The following is a 17,245-nucleotide window of genomic DNA, read 5'->3' as shown; positions in this document are numbered from 1 at the left end:
TCTTTTTAGGATAGTTTTTAACTCATTGTTTCTGTTATAGCTATTAATAATTTAATGATTCATCTGCTTTTATTTATTGCATTGTGAAAAAATTATTTTATTTTTAAAGTTCTTTTGACACAACAGGATATTCAAACGGTATTCAATGCAATATTATTTGTTTTCAAAGAGTTATGTATTGTTTCTTTTCAGTGCTCTTCAAATCCTTTATATTTTCATATTTCTCTTAAAGCTCATCTGTGACAGTGTCCATGTTTATTATCCTAAATCATGTCTGTATTTGGTAAGTATTTAATTCATATTCGTACTTGATCAGAATATAATGGTCCACAAATTTTAATAATAAACTGTTGTATTCTTTCAATAAATATTAATTAGGTTTCACTTCAAATTTCAGTTTTGGTTTAGTGCAACTTATTAATCTTAAAACTTCATATATAATTTTCTATATACCTGCTTACCTACTGAACATTTAAGAAACTATTTCGAAAATGATGGTTTTGAGTCCAGAATACAAGGATACCAGCTTTTCCCCTGTAGTCTGTTATCTCTTTTGTCTAGACATAGGGTTGCGTTTTATTCAAACAGTTTGATAACATTTCTTCAGTGTTGTCTAGCATCCTGTTTTTTGGTGAAATCTGATGGAAAAATAATTCTTTGGGGAGGATAAACAGATTGATGGTAGAGTGCTTGCCTTGTTCAGTGCTCACACACACCTAATTATATTTGTAATAAATTCTTCTGCTTTATTCTTTTTAAACTATTTTTAATATAATTGTAATTGTAGTTGAATTAATTTTATTTTTGAGTTTTCAGATTTCACTTGTTTTATTACTGGCTATATGTTCATGCTTTGTTACTGGGAGATTTTAGAGTATTGTATCTTTTTATCTTTTATCTTTTTATCCCTGTTTTCATCTTTTATAACACTTAAGTGTAGTATTAATTTCAGTTTTAAATTTTAAAATCTCTCTCTCTCCCTCTCTCCCTCTCTCCCTCTCTCCCTCTCTCCCTCTCTCCCTCTCTCTCTCTCTCTCTCTCTCTCTCTCTCTCTCTCTCTCTCTCTCTCTCTCTCTCTCTCTCTGTGTGTGTGTGTGCCTATACTCACCTTAGTATAGGTGTCCACAAAGTTCAGAAGAGGGCATTTGATCCCCTGGATCTGGAGTTGCAAGCAAGTGGGACTCACTGGAGGTGGATGTTGAGAACCAAACTCAGATACTCTGTAAGAGGATAAACTGCTGAGCCACCTAACAAGCACCTGGTTTTCCATTACTTTAGTGTTTGCTAACTTTCTGAGATGGCTCCAAGGCAACCAAGTCATCTCCATTTTACTCTTCTCTAATTTTTGAAAATTTTAATAAATTATTGTAAAGACAAACATTCAAAAGTATGGCTCTCATTGACTGTTATGACTCAGTGTGCTCATTCTGTCTCTAGGGATGCGATAGAGATGTTACTATGTTCTTCTGTGGAGTGCCTAGACTCTGTATCCTAAACGTACTTGTTTCTGGAGAGGTAGCAGGTCTCACCTGAGTCTATTGCTCACATTAGAATTTTAACATGGAATATTTTACAGTTCTGACTCACAGGTTTTTTACTCTAGCTAAGAGGGTTGTTCAGGCCAGCTCTTATTAGAGACTTCTGACACCACTACAGGCTTCCCAGTGTGTGCTGGGCAGGGAGAGATCTTTGCCTTGTTACTAAACTTTTTGTTGTTGTTGCTCCTTGTTTGTATGTTTTATTTTCTAAATCGCCATGTATAATGGCTTCTTGCTGCTGCTACAGTGGAATGCTAGGAGTATATTATGTTCCTTTCTGTATATGGTGCGAGAACTCCCCCACCAGATTCCACTCTGCTGAGGGATGCATCCAGTGTTAACTGTGTTATCAAGTCTTTGTTTCATTTGCTGTCCTATGGCTTTTGCACTTTGTATTCCCCTTCTCTCTCTTTCAGATAATAATTTAGTATTAGACTACAATATGCATTCTTAATGTCTTAAGAAAGGTTCCATTTCTATACAGCTGCACTTACTCCCAAATCAGAACTCAGCATGCTCTCTGGAAGCTCCTGCTGTTTCCTTTCTGAAAACTTCCTGTTTTTTCTTCATTACTGAACTCTCATTTTCTTTTAATTGGGACTCACTGTCTATTAGCCAGCCAACCCCTTTCAATCATATGGGATTCTGTCATTTAGAGGAAGCGTGTCTTCTACCGTCTTCCTGTAAATTGTATATCAGAAAAATAACATATAAAACAAATTTCAATTATTTCTATTTCATAATCTCCTTAACTGCACTAATTCCTTGGTTTTCTTGATATTTAGTTTTTTTGTTCTTTTTCTATTCTGAAATTTATAGATACATATGGCCAACTAGGACTACATCAACATGAAATGAATAATTTAAATAAATATGTTATTAACATATAATAAGATAGAAGCAGTAAATTAAAATCTCCCAAGCAGAAAAAAAAAACCCATGTCCAGATGCAACTGGCATAGACTTATAGCAGACTTTCAAGGAAGATGTAATAACAATACTCCTTAAATTATTCAGTAAAATAGCCCTTCTACCAAAAGCAACCTACAGTTTCAATGCTATACCCATCAAATTTTCAATGTAATTCTTCATAGACAAAGAAAAAATAACCTCAAACTCCTTACAGAAACAGAATAACCACCCCTCCAAAATAGCAAAAACAATCTTGAATAACAAGATTCTGGAGTTATCAAGTTATACTACAGAGCTTTAGTAATAAAATAAGTGTGGCAGTTGCATAAAAATATTCACACTGATCAATGGAATAGAATTGCAGACCTTTATATAGACAGGCCTACACCCCTACAGCCATCTAATTTTTGACAGAGGTTAAAAATTTATGTTTCAGTAAAGACAGAATCTTCATCTTCAACAACGGACCTGGTCAAACTCAGTAGCTAAAGATAGAAGAACCAAATTAGATCCCTGATATGGCTAGTTATTATGTCAACTTTATACAAGCTAGAGTCATCTGAGAGAGGTTAGACCTTGACTGAGAAAATGTCCCCATAGTGGCATGCTGTTTGCACTTGGAAACCATTCTTGTTACTGCTTGGGTAACCTGAAAGTGAATAGCTCAGAAACCTAAGATAAACTCATTAATCCGAGGGGGGGGGCACTGCTATACTGATAGATCAGTGCTTTCTTCCTCCATTGTCAGAGAAGCTTCCTCCTGCAGCAAATGGGAACAAATAGAAACCTACAACACAGGAAATGAAAAGCCTTGAAACACTCAGCAGTAAGTGGGATATCTCCATCAAAGCCTTTTCCACACAGCTCAGGGAACCCCAGAGAAGAGGGGGCAGGAAGAATGTGGGAGCCAGCGGGGACAGAAGACACTCACCAAGAAAAGAAGATCCTCTTCATTAACATTAACAAAGTTCCTATGAACTTACAAAGACGGAAGCAGCATGCACTGGGCATGCATGGCTCTGCATCAGGTCTTCCATATATATTTTGTGCTTTCTAGTGGAGTATTTTTTTTTCTTTTAGGGGATTCTGGAGTGTGCTAGTGAGTGGGTCTCTGATTTTTGTGCCTTTTTGACTCTTTTCCTTCTGTTGGTTTTGACCAACTTTGATGTGATAGCTTTTGTCCTATCTTATTAATTCTTTTTATCTTATTTTTCATTTTAAAAAGTGAATGAATGAAAACCTAACCACTACAGTGAAGGTTAACCACTGAACTGCCACTTAGACCTGCAGGGAGAGAGGATTCAGTTTTTTTTTTTTCAATAGAGTGGCACTGAGTGTTAAGATAACCCTCATGTTCACAAGTAGTTAACCAACATATAATGTACTCCACAATGTTTTATTGTGTGTGTGTGTGTGTGTGTGTGTGTGTGTGCGTGCACTTATTTGGTTACAGTTTGAAAGGGTTTATTTGAAGGGGAAGGTTTATTGGTTCAAGGGATTGTATTACTGGGATTTTGTTTGATATAAAAATAAAAATAGAGAAAGTAACAAAATAAAATAATACTTTGCATACTCTGAAAAAAGGTAAACTTTTCTAAATATGGTTCAACTCCAATTCATTGGTGTTTCTACATTTTACCTATTTTATTTAATAAGAAAGACAGTATGTTATATATTTGTGCTATCACAAATGTATATTTTTCAGCAAATAATTTTATTTAAGATTGTCTCTTCAAATCCTAGGCATGATGAGAATCAAACACAGTACTAGGTACTGGGGAAGTGTGAACAGTCACAGCTTCAGGCTTATTGTGTCACTATTTGATTGCAGATCAAAGGAAACAGATTGTTCTTCGATTACTCGGTGAAATAAAGCTTGTCATTTACTTCAAACACGGAGGTTAAACTGACCCAGATTGTTCTATTAAGTATAAGGAAATTAACTATGTTTCTTAGAAATGAAATAGATAAGGTCATGCTGCCTGAACTTCCAAGAAAGACTTTTTCCATAGGCTTCTTTGAAACACAGAGTGTGAGCACAGGAAGGTCCCTACTAGGTTGCTGCATCCAGCTTTGATATTAGGGTTTGTGCTTAGTCTTACTGCATCTTGTTATGCTGTGTTCAGCTGATATCCCTCGGAGGCCTGCTCTTTTCTGAAGGGAAATGGAGGAGAAGAGGATCTAGAGGAGAGGGGAGGTGGAAGGATGCTTGGAGGAGTGCATGGAATGGAGGCTGCAGCAGAGAGGTATTATATGAGAAAAGAATAAAGAAAAGAAAAGAAAAAGGCCAGGGATCCAAATGAGAAAAAGATGTCTAATTTTCATTTCCCCCCAACCTAGGTATCATGATTTCTGCTGTACTCTACTCAAAAATTAGATTCTCCAGAGCTTCCTATTGCTTTAGCAGGACAAAGGAGATTTTGCAGAAATAGTCTACAATATTTCTATTGTCATGATGAAAATACAAACTTTCATAAAATACCTTTCTCCAAAACAATCTTTGCTCTCCTTCATGTTAAATATTTGCCATCACCTTATGTCCTAATCCTCTTTATGACAGCCCCATTCCATATGTGAACTAGGATCAGGCTAAGGTTCGGAATCTTGTTTTTATCTAGATACAGATGTGGGTAGTTGTATGTACTATGGGACTTACAATATCACTGATTAACTCTTTATTAGAAAATATGTGAACTAATTAAGCAGGTTCTTCATCCTAAATAGTCACTGTTCATTAGGAGAGATGTAACACAGACACAGGACAGATGTTAAACAGACATCAGACAACTGTAGCACTAACATAGGAGAACCATTGCCTAGACAGTGGGCAGTATTAACACAGAAATAGTAAAGCTATGATATAGAGATATGATCACTGTTGCACAGACACAGGACAGCTGTATTAAATAGTCTTACCCAGAGGGGGAGGGAAAGTTAGCCACTGGAATGATTCTGGAAGCAGGCCAAAGGTTGTCTGTCATTTCCTTGGATCCATAATTACAACTCAGCCCTTGTTCCTGGGGGTCTGTTCTTCCTGGAACTACTTCTGTCCTTTGAGTTCAAATGCCTATTTGAAGAGTCTTTCTTTTGTAGCAAATTATCCTTGTAAAAGAGTAGTTAACTCAGTTTTCTTTCAGATCATGGTAGTTCAAGTGATCTAAATGTCTCGTTTTCCTTTTACTTCTCTAAACTGAGCTGATATAATTTGCTTTTTAAATTGTGTGTTTTATATTATTTCATTTAAGTAGAACCCATTAAACAAAAACCACCACATAAAATTTAATTAAAATAATTTCTTTTTTGTTCATTACTTTCAAAGCATAGCCATATGCATTAGACTATTCCTAATGATAATTCATAAATTCTTTTATTATTTTTCTCATATATATAAACTATTCTACTATTCTGAAAGCCATCAAAATGATTTTGTGTAGCTTAAAATTCTTGCCATGTTGTCACAGGATAGAGTTTCCTCTGTCTTTATTACTGTTTGATATTCACTTAACTCCTGCATCTCAAAATTAGTAAATGTGTGTATATATAAAATTCTCTGCTCTCTTTAATCTCTTTCCCTCATTTTCTCTCATTTCTTTTCAATCACTTAATCTTGCCCAATAGATGTTTGTATATCTGACTTAGTTTATCACAGTTTTTCTGTGATATTTCTTGTTAATCACTTAGACTTCACTTTTCCTTATCTCTTTGTTCACTGTCTCAGTTACATTTTTTCTGTAGAACAATGAATGAATCTCTAATCTTGTCTGAAACACCCTTGTTCACTAAGGTTAGCATTGATGCTATCATGGTATCTTTCTTTATTAACTGATCTTTCTTTATATTTGCCAACTATTGGGGTATATTGATTTTAACTACATTATAGACAATTGTATCAATTGAGTTGAGCTATATTTTCGTCTTTGAAAAGTGTTGAAAGTTGTTATAGCAGTTACTTACATTGCTTCAGATCTTTTTGATATGATAAACCTGATGTTACTACTCAATAGAACAGCCTAATTTAATTTTGTCCTTAATTCTAGGCCTTTGCCTTTATTAAAGCTTGTAGCTCTTTAGCAATGGGAAGATGAGCTGTGGTTCTACTGGGAATAGTATGTCCACGTAGTCAGTATGAATGGTAATGTCTGAAGCTTTCCATTCCCACTCACTAATACCTTCCACGTATCTATTGGTGATCATGGTTTACATGGTCAGTTTCAAGTATGCATTTAGAGACCAATTTTGTTCCTAGATACAATATTTCCATTTCTCTTTGTCAAGATAGATAGTAGAGGCTATTGGAACCCCGAGATCATCAGTGAATTATTAAGGACAAAGCAATATTTGCAGATAGACTAATAATTGATATTTAATCTAGCTGAGGCATCTGTTCGGTAAGGTGCTTATGAAACGAGTCCTGATTTTTGGTACAAGTAAGACAATTTCTCAGTACGATTAGCTAAACAAATACCACATCTCATGTCATATCCATTTCTTGTTGACATAGTGCAAGTTTCTGTGGGTGGCAATTAACCTTTAGAACAGGTGATGGCTCATGTTTTGTTTGGGGGCTCAGTTGCTCCATTGTTAGTTGAGGGTTAACAAGGTTTATTTCCTTTGAATTCGTTTTCTAGTGAAACTATATGCCCTTTATACTATGACTTGAAGTTTATACAGTTTCCCACCAGAAAAAGAAGAAATATATTTCTCTTGACTGCTGTGTTTGAGCTTGGAAGATCGAACTGTGCATAATAAACACACACATTGAACTTAGGTGAAAATTGCTTTTTTATGTCAAAGATTGAAAAAGTAAGTTGTGAGCATAATTTTGCTTTACTGCACATCTGCAGCAACTTTTTAGGGAACAAGAAATTTATTATGTCAAGGACAGCATGAGTCAATGGTTTTAGGGGATTTAATAATAACCATGAAAAATCTGCACTGTGATAGATTGGCTGTGACATATCTTGCAAAGTGTCATGTGGAACTTGCTGAATTGTATCACTGAAGGCTGAAAAAGTTCTTTGAGTGTAGGTCATTATGTTCTTTTTTATACGCAGATAGAAACAGTCAGAAAGGATTTTATGACATTTAAAAGAAAGAAAAAGAACATGATACTATTAGCTTAATTTTAAAATACAACCAATTGTAGACACTGTTACTGCATAAATGACCCCATCACCTAAATGTCGGTGAACTAAAAGTGAACCTTCAATTGTTTAGATACATATTTCTTTATAATAATATATTGGGTATGAAAAGTAATTTACACAAAATAATACTTGGAATTGTATTTCATGTGTTCTGAAAGTATCTTTTAGAGAAATGAATTAGTCACAACCTTGAATTATTATAATATTATAATAGTGGCTATTATAATTATAATTATAGTATATTGTGTGTCTGTCAAAGACATTTTTTTTGTTGCTCTGAATTTTGTATGTTATAGTTCAGTCCACTTTAGAGAGAATAGAAGGACACAGTTTTGAATGAGCTGAATCTTCTCTTTTTTACTGACTTTTAAATTTTTATTTATTTATATGTGCATGTGTGTGTGTGGGGGGGGGGGTGACTGCATGCATATCTGTGTACTTTGGGCTTTCGGTGACCACAAAAACAGAAAAAGACATCTGACACCCTTTGAGCCATAGTTACAGGAGGTTGTTTGCAGCCATTTGTGTCCACAGGTCCTAGGCAAATGCAGTGAATCCACTTAACTCTGGACCTTTCTCTTAGATCCCAGAACTGAAGTTTCTTTTGCAAAAGCAATGCCTGAGACTTTCAACGCTGGCACAGCAGAGTTCATTGTTAGAGGCAGCAGTTCCAACAGACCTCACAGAACTTACAGTGTAAGGGAAAACATATCAAACATTTACAGCACCTCATGCACACCAAGAATCCTCTCAATATACTTTTTTAAATGAATAAATTGAAGAAAAATAAAACATCTAAATGGTATACATAGAAAAAGAAAAGAATTTTGTTTGTGTTCATTATTTTTATAATGATGCCAATGATCCAAGTATTGTGACTGATGACTCATTAAATGAGTTTTTATCAAACGTGTTATTAAGTTCTATGTATTTATATATAGAACTTTGTGTCTGTATATATATATATATATATATATATATATATATGGGGAATAGACATATATGAAGATGAAATACCCACTTATGTAACTAATAATTCTTTATTTTAAAAAGTGAAGATGTAACTCGTCAAACTTCTCTCTGCCTATTCTCTTCAGAATTGACTTGCATATATACACCTCATCTCTATTGAGGAATGTGAACATTTACACCCCAGGAACAAAAGAGACAGAAATGGATGGAGTAAGATCAGACTTCGTAGATTTCAAATAATGGTTTCTGAGCAGTAAAATAACCCATCCTTTTAGTTCAAGAAAAATAATAATATGTAACTTTAAACATATTAAATGACTAGATCATTTAATGACATAATTTATAGGCATGCCTCAATGAAAAAAATAATAATAGTAACAAGAAAAAAAGAAGGCAGCCGAAATGAACTTGTTACAAAACTGAACTTTGAAAGTATCAGATAATAACTGAAAATCAATATGTTAAAGAAAATAGAGTAAATTGACCACAAAGGAGTTCAGTCCACAAATGTGTTAATTTATTTAAGTAGTTAAATGTATTTAAGTAAATTATACATAAATTTCTGCATGAAATGCCTTCCCCCAAATTATCACTGGAGGAAACAACATGAATCTACTAGAAGATATGTAAACAGACAATTTCAATTGATATACATTGAGAAAAAAATCAAGAGGGTAGAGAAATAACCAGAAAGCAACAACTGCAGAATCAAAAGAAGTCAGAGCAAATATACAGTCCAATTTATCTAGGCCTTAAAAGAATGACATTTACATCTTTTGATTTCATTCCAAGTGTAATTAGAAGAAGTCACAGTTTTTCCATTGTTAGGTGACTTACCAGTTTTTGTGTTGATGATGCAGACTTGACTATTCTTATGTCTTCTCATGGGAATGATACATGGGGGAGTTCATTGGGAGTCACATGTATATTATAAATATTCAGTGATAATGATTTCTATCATTAAACAGAACATGTAAAGTCAATTGAGTTCAGTTTTGAAGATGATTTGAGGAGTTGATATGTAGTTGGTTATAGGATATGGAAAAATGTTATATGATTGCTCTGTTTGTTGTAGAAGGGATACACCTATTAATGGGCAGAGAGATGTCATTTAATTAATTACTTATGGATTACAAATTGAAGTGCTATTTATTTAGTTCAGTTTGTTTTACATGATTTGAAGAATATGCATTTATTTAAGAACCATGAATAATTGAAATCACCCTTTGTTTTAGATCTCCTTTCCCTTGTTCTGTAGTCTCTGTTCATCCATTTGTCTAGAAGCTTCTGTTCCACTCATTCACACAACCACCCAGTCCCAAAACACAAAGAGGCTTTTTAAATGATAAACTTTTGGCCTGTTGCTCAGGATTCTTACTAACTAGGTATTACAATTTAGATTAATCCATAATTCTTATCTATGCTTAGTCACGTGCCATGGTACTTTTTCTCAGTCAAGCATATTCATTTTGCTCTCTCTGCATCTGGCCGGTGACTGTATCTCTGCCTTTCCTCTTCCCAGAATTCTTCTGGTCTGGTTGCCCTGCTTATACTTCCTGCCTGGCTACTGTCCAGTCAGCATTTTATTAAACCCATATGAATGACAAATCTTTACAGTGTGCAAGAGCATTATCCTACAGCATGCATGTTTCAGTTGAACGGCTGTGGATGTTTGTTTCCTGCTATATTCTGAGACTGTTCTAAGCACTTTTCAACACAGCATGAATTCTACACTGTATAAGAGAGAAAGGTAACTAAGGATTGAGAGAGGGACTTACGAAATTCACGAATCTATCTCATTACAATAATTGCAAACAACTTGGAGTAGTAGCTCTTGATTTTTAAAGTCTTTAATTGCAGTTAATTTTCTGTATCAATATCTATGGGCATCTCTTTCTTACATGGCTGTGGCAAACTGAAGTATACTGTATCTTATCTCATCTACAATGTGATTGTGTTCTGGCCAACACCCTTAATGCTATCTCCTTATTCTTCACATAAGTAAATAAAGATATTTGAAAACATCAAAACAGGAGGAAGCCCTAGATAAGAGAAGATGGCCCCTGACCATTTGTTTGCTATTATGGCAATGATTGATATTTCAATCCTATAGACAGACAAATAGAAAAATAAATGAGTAAGAGAAAGTAATAGGTGATGGAGTTGGGGGAAACAGTAAACAGAAAGAGATTGCATTAATGTGTGTATGTGTGTGTGTTCTAAAAGTAAGATCGGGAAGAATTAATACGGATAATAACAGTTGTGAATAAACAGACATTAAAAAATCTGTCCAAGAGATATTTTTTTCAGACTGATGTGTTTTATTAAAAATCACTCATGCAATTCCACGGGAAGCCTTATCACGTGCTTAATATGAGATTCTAGCTACAATGAATAAATAAATGGGTCTTATTTTCCAGTCTTTGGTATAATAAAGGCTTCCCTGCTGTCCCCATTATCACATTAGGCTGGATTAATTGATCTATTCATTATCTGCCATCTAGGAAATAATTTGTTCTACCAAAAAAAAAAAATGAACAAGTGTATTTCACTGGAAAACAGAGGCTAGGAAAGCTTTGAATTTCAAAGCTTGTTCCTATAGAGAAACTTAAGAGGTTGTGGCAGAAATTCTGAGTGCTGCGCAGATTCTGTGTTGATGAATCACCTTTAATAAGAAACTATAGCCAGGACTTGGGGCTTCTACAACATTTTCACTCACTGGCATTGTAAAAGTAAACTGTTGCTACACTGGATATTGTGGAAGGCTAGGAATATTATTTTATTGGAATTAGTTTTGACTCTTCCTTAGGAGCTTCCCTAATACTGAGATGCATCCACATCATGGTAGGAGCAAATTGTTCATATGTCTTCTTTAGGCTGCAGCAGGCTTTAGAGTTAGCCTTCTCCCTGCATGCCAGGTCCTAGAAGCACTGTCTCCAGGAGATGTGATGTTATAAACCTTACTCCAATTCTGATGACCATCAACTATGTCTAAAATTTGAATCTACTCTAAGAAATTTCAGTGGTAAAACAGTCTTAGTTTTTAAAGAATCAGTTGACAATAATCACAATATGCTGAAGAGATATTTAAGTCTGTACATATTTTAAATCAATGCCTCTGACTTTAAAAGGAAGAAGGTATTTCCTGGCTGCAAAGATAGGAAACTACAGCATGCATATCTATTTTCTATAATATTTTGGTGTGTCAACTGAGGTGTTATAAATTATTAATAACTGTAGATCTATTAATTAACTTAGTCTCTTAAATTACTTGATTATATATTCAAAAGTGTCCATTAGTATGTTTCGTGTGCTTGGAGCTATTTGGGGATATCCTGTTTCCACACGGCTTTCATAAAAATTTTAAAGACATCCTTCTTGTCTTGATGTCTTATACTTTGTATTTTGGGACTATCTTGGCTACTGGATTGCTAGATATGAATCTCCAAAACATTTCTCCATTTAGTACTCACAATATTGTGCTCAGATTAGGTCTCAATACCTGTTATATTGAAGGTTTTTACAGTTTATGTTAATGTAAGAAATTGGCAGAGGCTGGGTGTTTTGCAAAGAGGTTTCTTCGACTCAATACTCTAGTGTCTAGAGGGTATAAACAGCATGAGGTCAGTATCATGGCAACATCAGAACATAAAAGAAGCAAAAAGTTTGCCACAGGCCAAATAGTGCCTAGTGTGCACCATGCATTTAGTCTTTCCAATATCCCCCAATTATGCCCATCCTAGCTCTTCTCTCACCTCATAGTCTAGCTGAAGGCACCAAAAATGCAAATTCCATCTTTGCTCTAAGTATAAAATGAAAATCCTTATTCTTACAACCTACTTAAGAAAAAAACATTATAGTAGATCCTGTAGAAAGAGTTATTTAATCCACACACTTTCGAACACCTGATTTTTGACAAAGAAACAAAAAATATCAAATGGAAAAAAGAAAACATATTTAATAAATGGTGCTAGAATAACTGGATATCAAAATGTAAAAGAATGAAAATAGATCGATATCTATCAGCATGCACAAAACTCAAGTCCAAATGGATCAAAGACCTCAATATAAACCCAGCCACACAGAACCTCATAAAAGAAAGTGGGAAGTACACTTGAATGCATTAGCACAGGAGACCACTTCTTAAATATAAACCTAGTAGCACAGACACTGATAGAAATAATTAATAAATAGGAACTCCTGAAACTGAAGAGCTTCTGTAAAGCAAAGGATATGGTCAACAATACAAAATGACAGCCTACAGAATGGGAAAAATTTTCACCAACCCCACATCATACAGAGGTCTGATCTCCAAAATATACAAAGAACTCAAGAAATTAGACACAAAAAGAACAAATATTCCAATAAATAAATGGAATACAGACCTGAATAGAACACTCAAAAGAGGAATCTAAAATGGCTGAAATACACGTAAGGAAATGTGCAACATAGTCATTGATTAGTCATCAGAGAAATGCAAATCAAAACAACGCTGAGATGACATTTTACAACTGTAAGAATGGCCAGGGTCAAAAACACTGATGATAACTTATGCTGGAGATTTTGTGGGGAAAAGGGAACACTCCTGCCTTGTTGGTGGGAATGCAAGCTGGTACAGCCCCTTTGGATGTCAGTGTGGCGATTTCTCAGAAAATTAGGAAACAATCTCCCTCAAGACCCAGCAATACCATTTTTGGGTATATATCCAAAGGATGTTCAACCATGCCACAAGAACATGTACTCAACTATGTTCATAGCATCATTGACATAGCCAGAACCTGGAATCAACCTAAATGCCCCTCGAGCAAAGAAAGAATAAGGAAAATGTGGTACATTTACACGATGGAGTACTACAGAGCAGAAAAAATAATGGCATCTTGAAATTTGCTGGCAAATGGATGGAGCTAGAAAACATCATTTTGAGTGCGGTAACCCAGACCTAGAAAAACAATTATCATATGTACTCACTCATAAGTGGTTTTTAAACATAAAGCAAAAAAAAAAACAGCCTAAAATCACAATCCCAGAGAAACTAGACAACAATGAGAAATCTAAGAGAGACAGACATAGACCTAATCTACATGTTTAGTAGCAAAAGACAAGATCTCCTGAGTAAATTGGGAGCATGGGGGACATGGAAGAGGGTTGAAGTGGGGTGGGGAGAGGAACAAAGGGGAGAAGAGAAAAATGTAGAGCTTAATAAAAATCAATAAAAAAATGTTAACACTATCCACAAAGGAGCTGCAAATATTGGTATATGTGATATTTATATAAAGTATGCAGTATGAGAACAGCACCAACACTTTGCTGGATCATCTTGGCCAAAGTAGTGCTTACAGAGAACTATTAGCAAAATGCTTTAGAGAGAGAAAGACAGAGAGAGAGAGAGAGAGAGAGAGAGAGAGAGGTATCTCTGTGTGTGTTTGTGTGCCACATGTGTGTATGTGTGTGTAAAATGCATGCAAGTGTGTGTGTGTGTGTGTGAGAGAGAGAGAGAGAGAGAGAGAGAGAGAGAGAGGGGGGAGAGGGAGAGAGAGAGGGAGGGAGAGAGATATCTTTGTGGTATAGACATGTATCAATGTGTACACAGGCCAGATTAGGTCATCAAATGCCCTACTCACAACCTCATTAACTTGTGACAGAGTCTCTCACTTACCTTATAACTAGGCAGTTCATTGGCACCAAGTAAGCATCATTGATTCTCCTGCCTCAGTGCCTCACACTGGGGTTCTAAGCACAAGTCCATGCACTGCTGTGCTCAGGTATTTTTGTGTGCTTGGGAATTTTAAAACAAGTTCTCCTGTCTCCACAGTCTGCTCTTCTCTTACCATCTGAGTCATCTTCCCAGACAGAGCAACATGATCTTTGCATATGACTCCATTCTGTTCATTCCAATTAAAGTAAAAACTCCTCAAAGTGTCACGCAAAGATCATATCATTCTTCTCTTTACACTTTTTAGCTAGGTTATCTCACATACATTCTTAAGTGCCAAAATATAAATATTAAGTTCTGAAATTCTTTATTATACTGTATAATAATCTTGGTTGGAAGAGGTTTATGCGATTGCATTCTAATTTTATGACTTTAAATAATTTAATTGCTGCTGAATGAAAATTACAGTACATATTGGTACACTTAACTTAGATTTATGCAAACTCTATCTCTTTAAGTTAAAAATCTTACACAGAAAGATGTACCACACCATAATCTATATGAACTCTTTATTTTCACTTACGTGTAAGCAGTTGCATGGTTGGATCTGAAGCGCAGAAAATTACTGCGCTTCAGATCCAGCCGTGCACCGCAGACCATAAGATTAGGACCTGTCTATGTAAGGTTAGCAAAAAGCTGTGATGAAAAGTTGTTTTGTAGTAATTTTATTTTTGTGTCTATCAATGAAGGAGTTCTGTGCAACAGCTCTACTCTGCCTGATAATTATGATTAAGATCAAATGATGACTGTGAGCAGATTGAAAACTAATTTTTCACATGCTAATTAATTTTCTTAAAAATTTATTTTATCATTTTTTTATTCTGTTCCGTTTTGTAACAGGATCTCAATATGTTATCTTGCCTAGCCTGAAATCTGCAATTTAGATCATGCTGGCCTGGAATACACAGAGATACATTTCTGCTTCCCAAGAACGGTGAATAAAGAAAGGCTTAGACTACCTTACATAGTAATATTTTATCTTAAGATGGACAAAATCAGTCAGTCTGGGCAGTGGAGGAGAGAGTGCCTGAACTGGCTTTGTCCCATAGTCAGACTGATGACTATATTGAATATCATCATAGAACCTTCATCCAGTGACGGATGGAGATAGAGACAAAGACCCACATTCGAGCACTGGACTGAGCTCCCAAGGTCCAGTTGAAGAGCAGAAGGAGGGAGAATATGACCAAGGAAGTCAGTACCACGAGGGGTTGGTCCACCCACTGAGACAGTGTGCCTGACCTAAGGGGAGCTCACCAAATTCAGCTGGACTGGTACTGAACAAGCTTGGGATCAAACAGAACCCTCTGAATGTGGCTGACAATTGGGGCAGACTGAGAAGCCAATAATAATGGCACTGGGATTTGATTCTACTGCATTACTGGCTTTTTGGGATCTTATTCTATTTGGATGCATACCTTCCTAAGTCTGGATGGATAGGGGAGGGTCTTGGACTTCCCACATGGCAGGGTACCTTGCCCTCTATTAGGACTGGATGGGGAGAAGGGAGGGTGAATGGGGAGTGGGAGGGAAGTGGGAGGAGAGGAGGAAGTGGAAATTTTGAATGATATTATTTATAAAATAATAAAAAATTAAAAAAGAATTGTTTATGCAGAAATGTGAACTTTATCTTAATGGAGTAAAGTATAATGAAACTTCAAAAAATGATGAACAAAATCTATAGTAATATTCTAAGTATTATAAAGATAATGGAGGAAAATATTGACTCTCATAAACCATGCAGGAAAAGTATTCATATATGAGATATGTGAGCAGAAAGTGTCTGTTATTTTTACGTAGCTTAGAAGTCTTGGAATATTATGTTGTTTTTCTTTCTTTTTCTTTCTTTTTCTTATTTGCTTTTTATTGGTCTGAAAACGTGTGTGTGTGTTTCTTAATGCTCTAAATTATTTGTTTGAACTTTACTTAGATGATTGTATGAAAACAAACACAAAACCTTATGTAAACCATTTAAACAGCAGCATTTGGGAGAAAGATGTGCAAAACAGATCACAGTGCAAACATTAAATAATATTTACACAGGGTGCATGGGTACAAGACAGAGAAGACTCTAGGAAAGAAAGCTATAGACAAAATCACCTTGTAGCCTAAGAATTGTGGGGCCAGATATGTGTATATCAAAATTCTCTTCTCTGATTTTTACATATTTCTTTGAAGTCACCAGAAAAAGCTCCTCCTTTGCAAATTATTTTTAAAATGGTCTTACATTTACTTATTTATTTATTTATTTTGCATGTGTGCATATGCACCAGAATGGCACTGAACACTGGAATTTAGATAACAATTATGTTGGGGGTTGTTTTTTCTTCCACTGTGGATTCTGGGGATCAAATTTTCACTGTCAGGCTTGGTGGCGATCATCTTTGTGCTCCCTTCCCCGACAAACACACTGCCCAAGCCATCATGCTAGCTACAAAGCTTTCTTTTTCACCCTACCACAATGTTGAAGGAAGAGCCAAATAGTATGATTTATGAGCATCAAGAAATATATACATTTTGGCTGGGCAGAGACTAAAAGCCCTTATTGCTCTCAAAGAATAAATGGGTAGATTTCCTAGCACCCATACTGAGTAGATCACAATCATCTTTAGTACCAGGGAATCTAATGCTCTCTTCTGGCCACCTGCATGCAGTGGTGGCATACATGCAGAGAAACAGCTCCATACACATGTGCGTACACACAAAATAAATCTTAAGTTATGGGGTATAGATTTTTAACCAAGTGTGAGCTGTCTATAACATTATGGCAAGTTGAATGCTGAGACATTTAAATTTCCGAGCAAAATACCTCTGGAGATTACTGACAGATTACTGGCCTTGCTGCAGATGCTTATATGGATTTCAAATAAAGCTTTTTATAAGTCAACAGAGTGCGGATTACATCCTGTGGGGAAACTCTGGCAAATAGCCACCTGTGATTAATTGGCTACAAATGTCACTCT

The sequence above is a fragment of the Arvicola amphibius genome, chromosome 11 (genome assembly GCF_903992535.2).
Source record: "Arvicola amphibius chromosome 11, mArvAmp1.2, whole genome shotgun sequence".
Lineage (NCBI taxonomy): Eukaryota > Metazoa > Chordata > Mammalia > Rodentia > Cricetidae > Arvicola > Arvicola amphibius.
Note: the sequence above shows the minus strand (reverse complement) of the source record.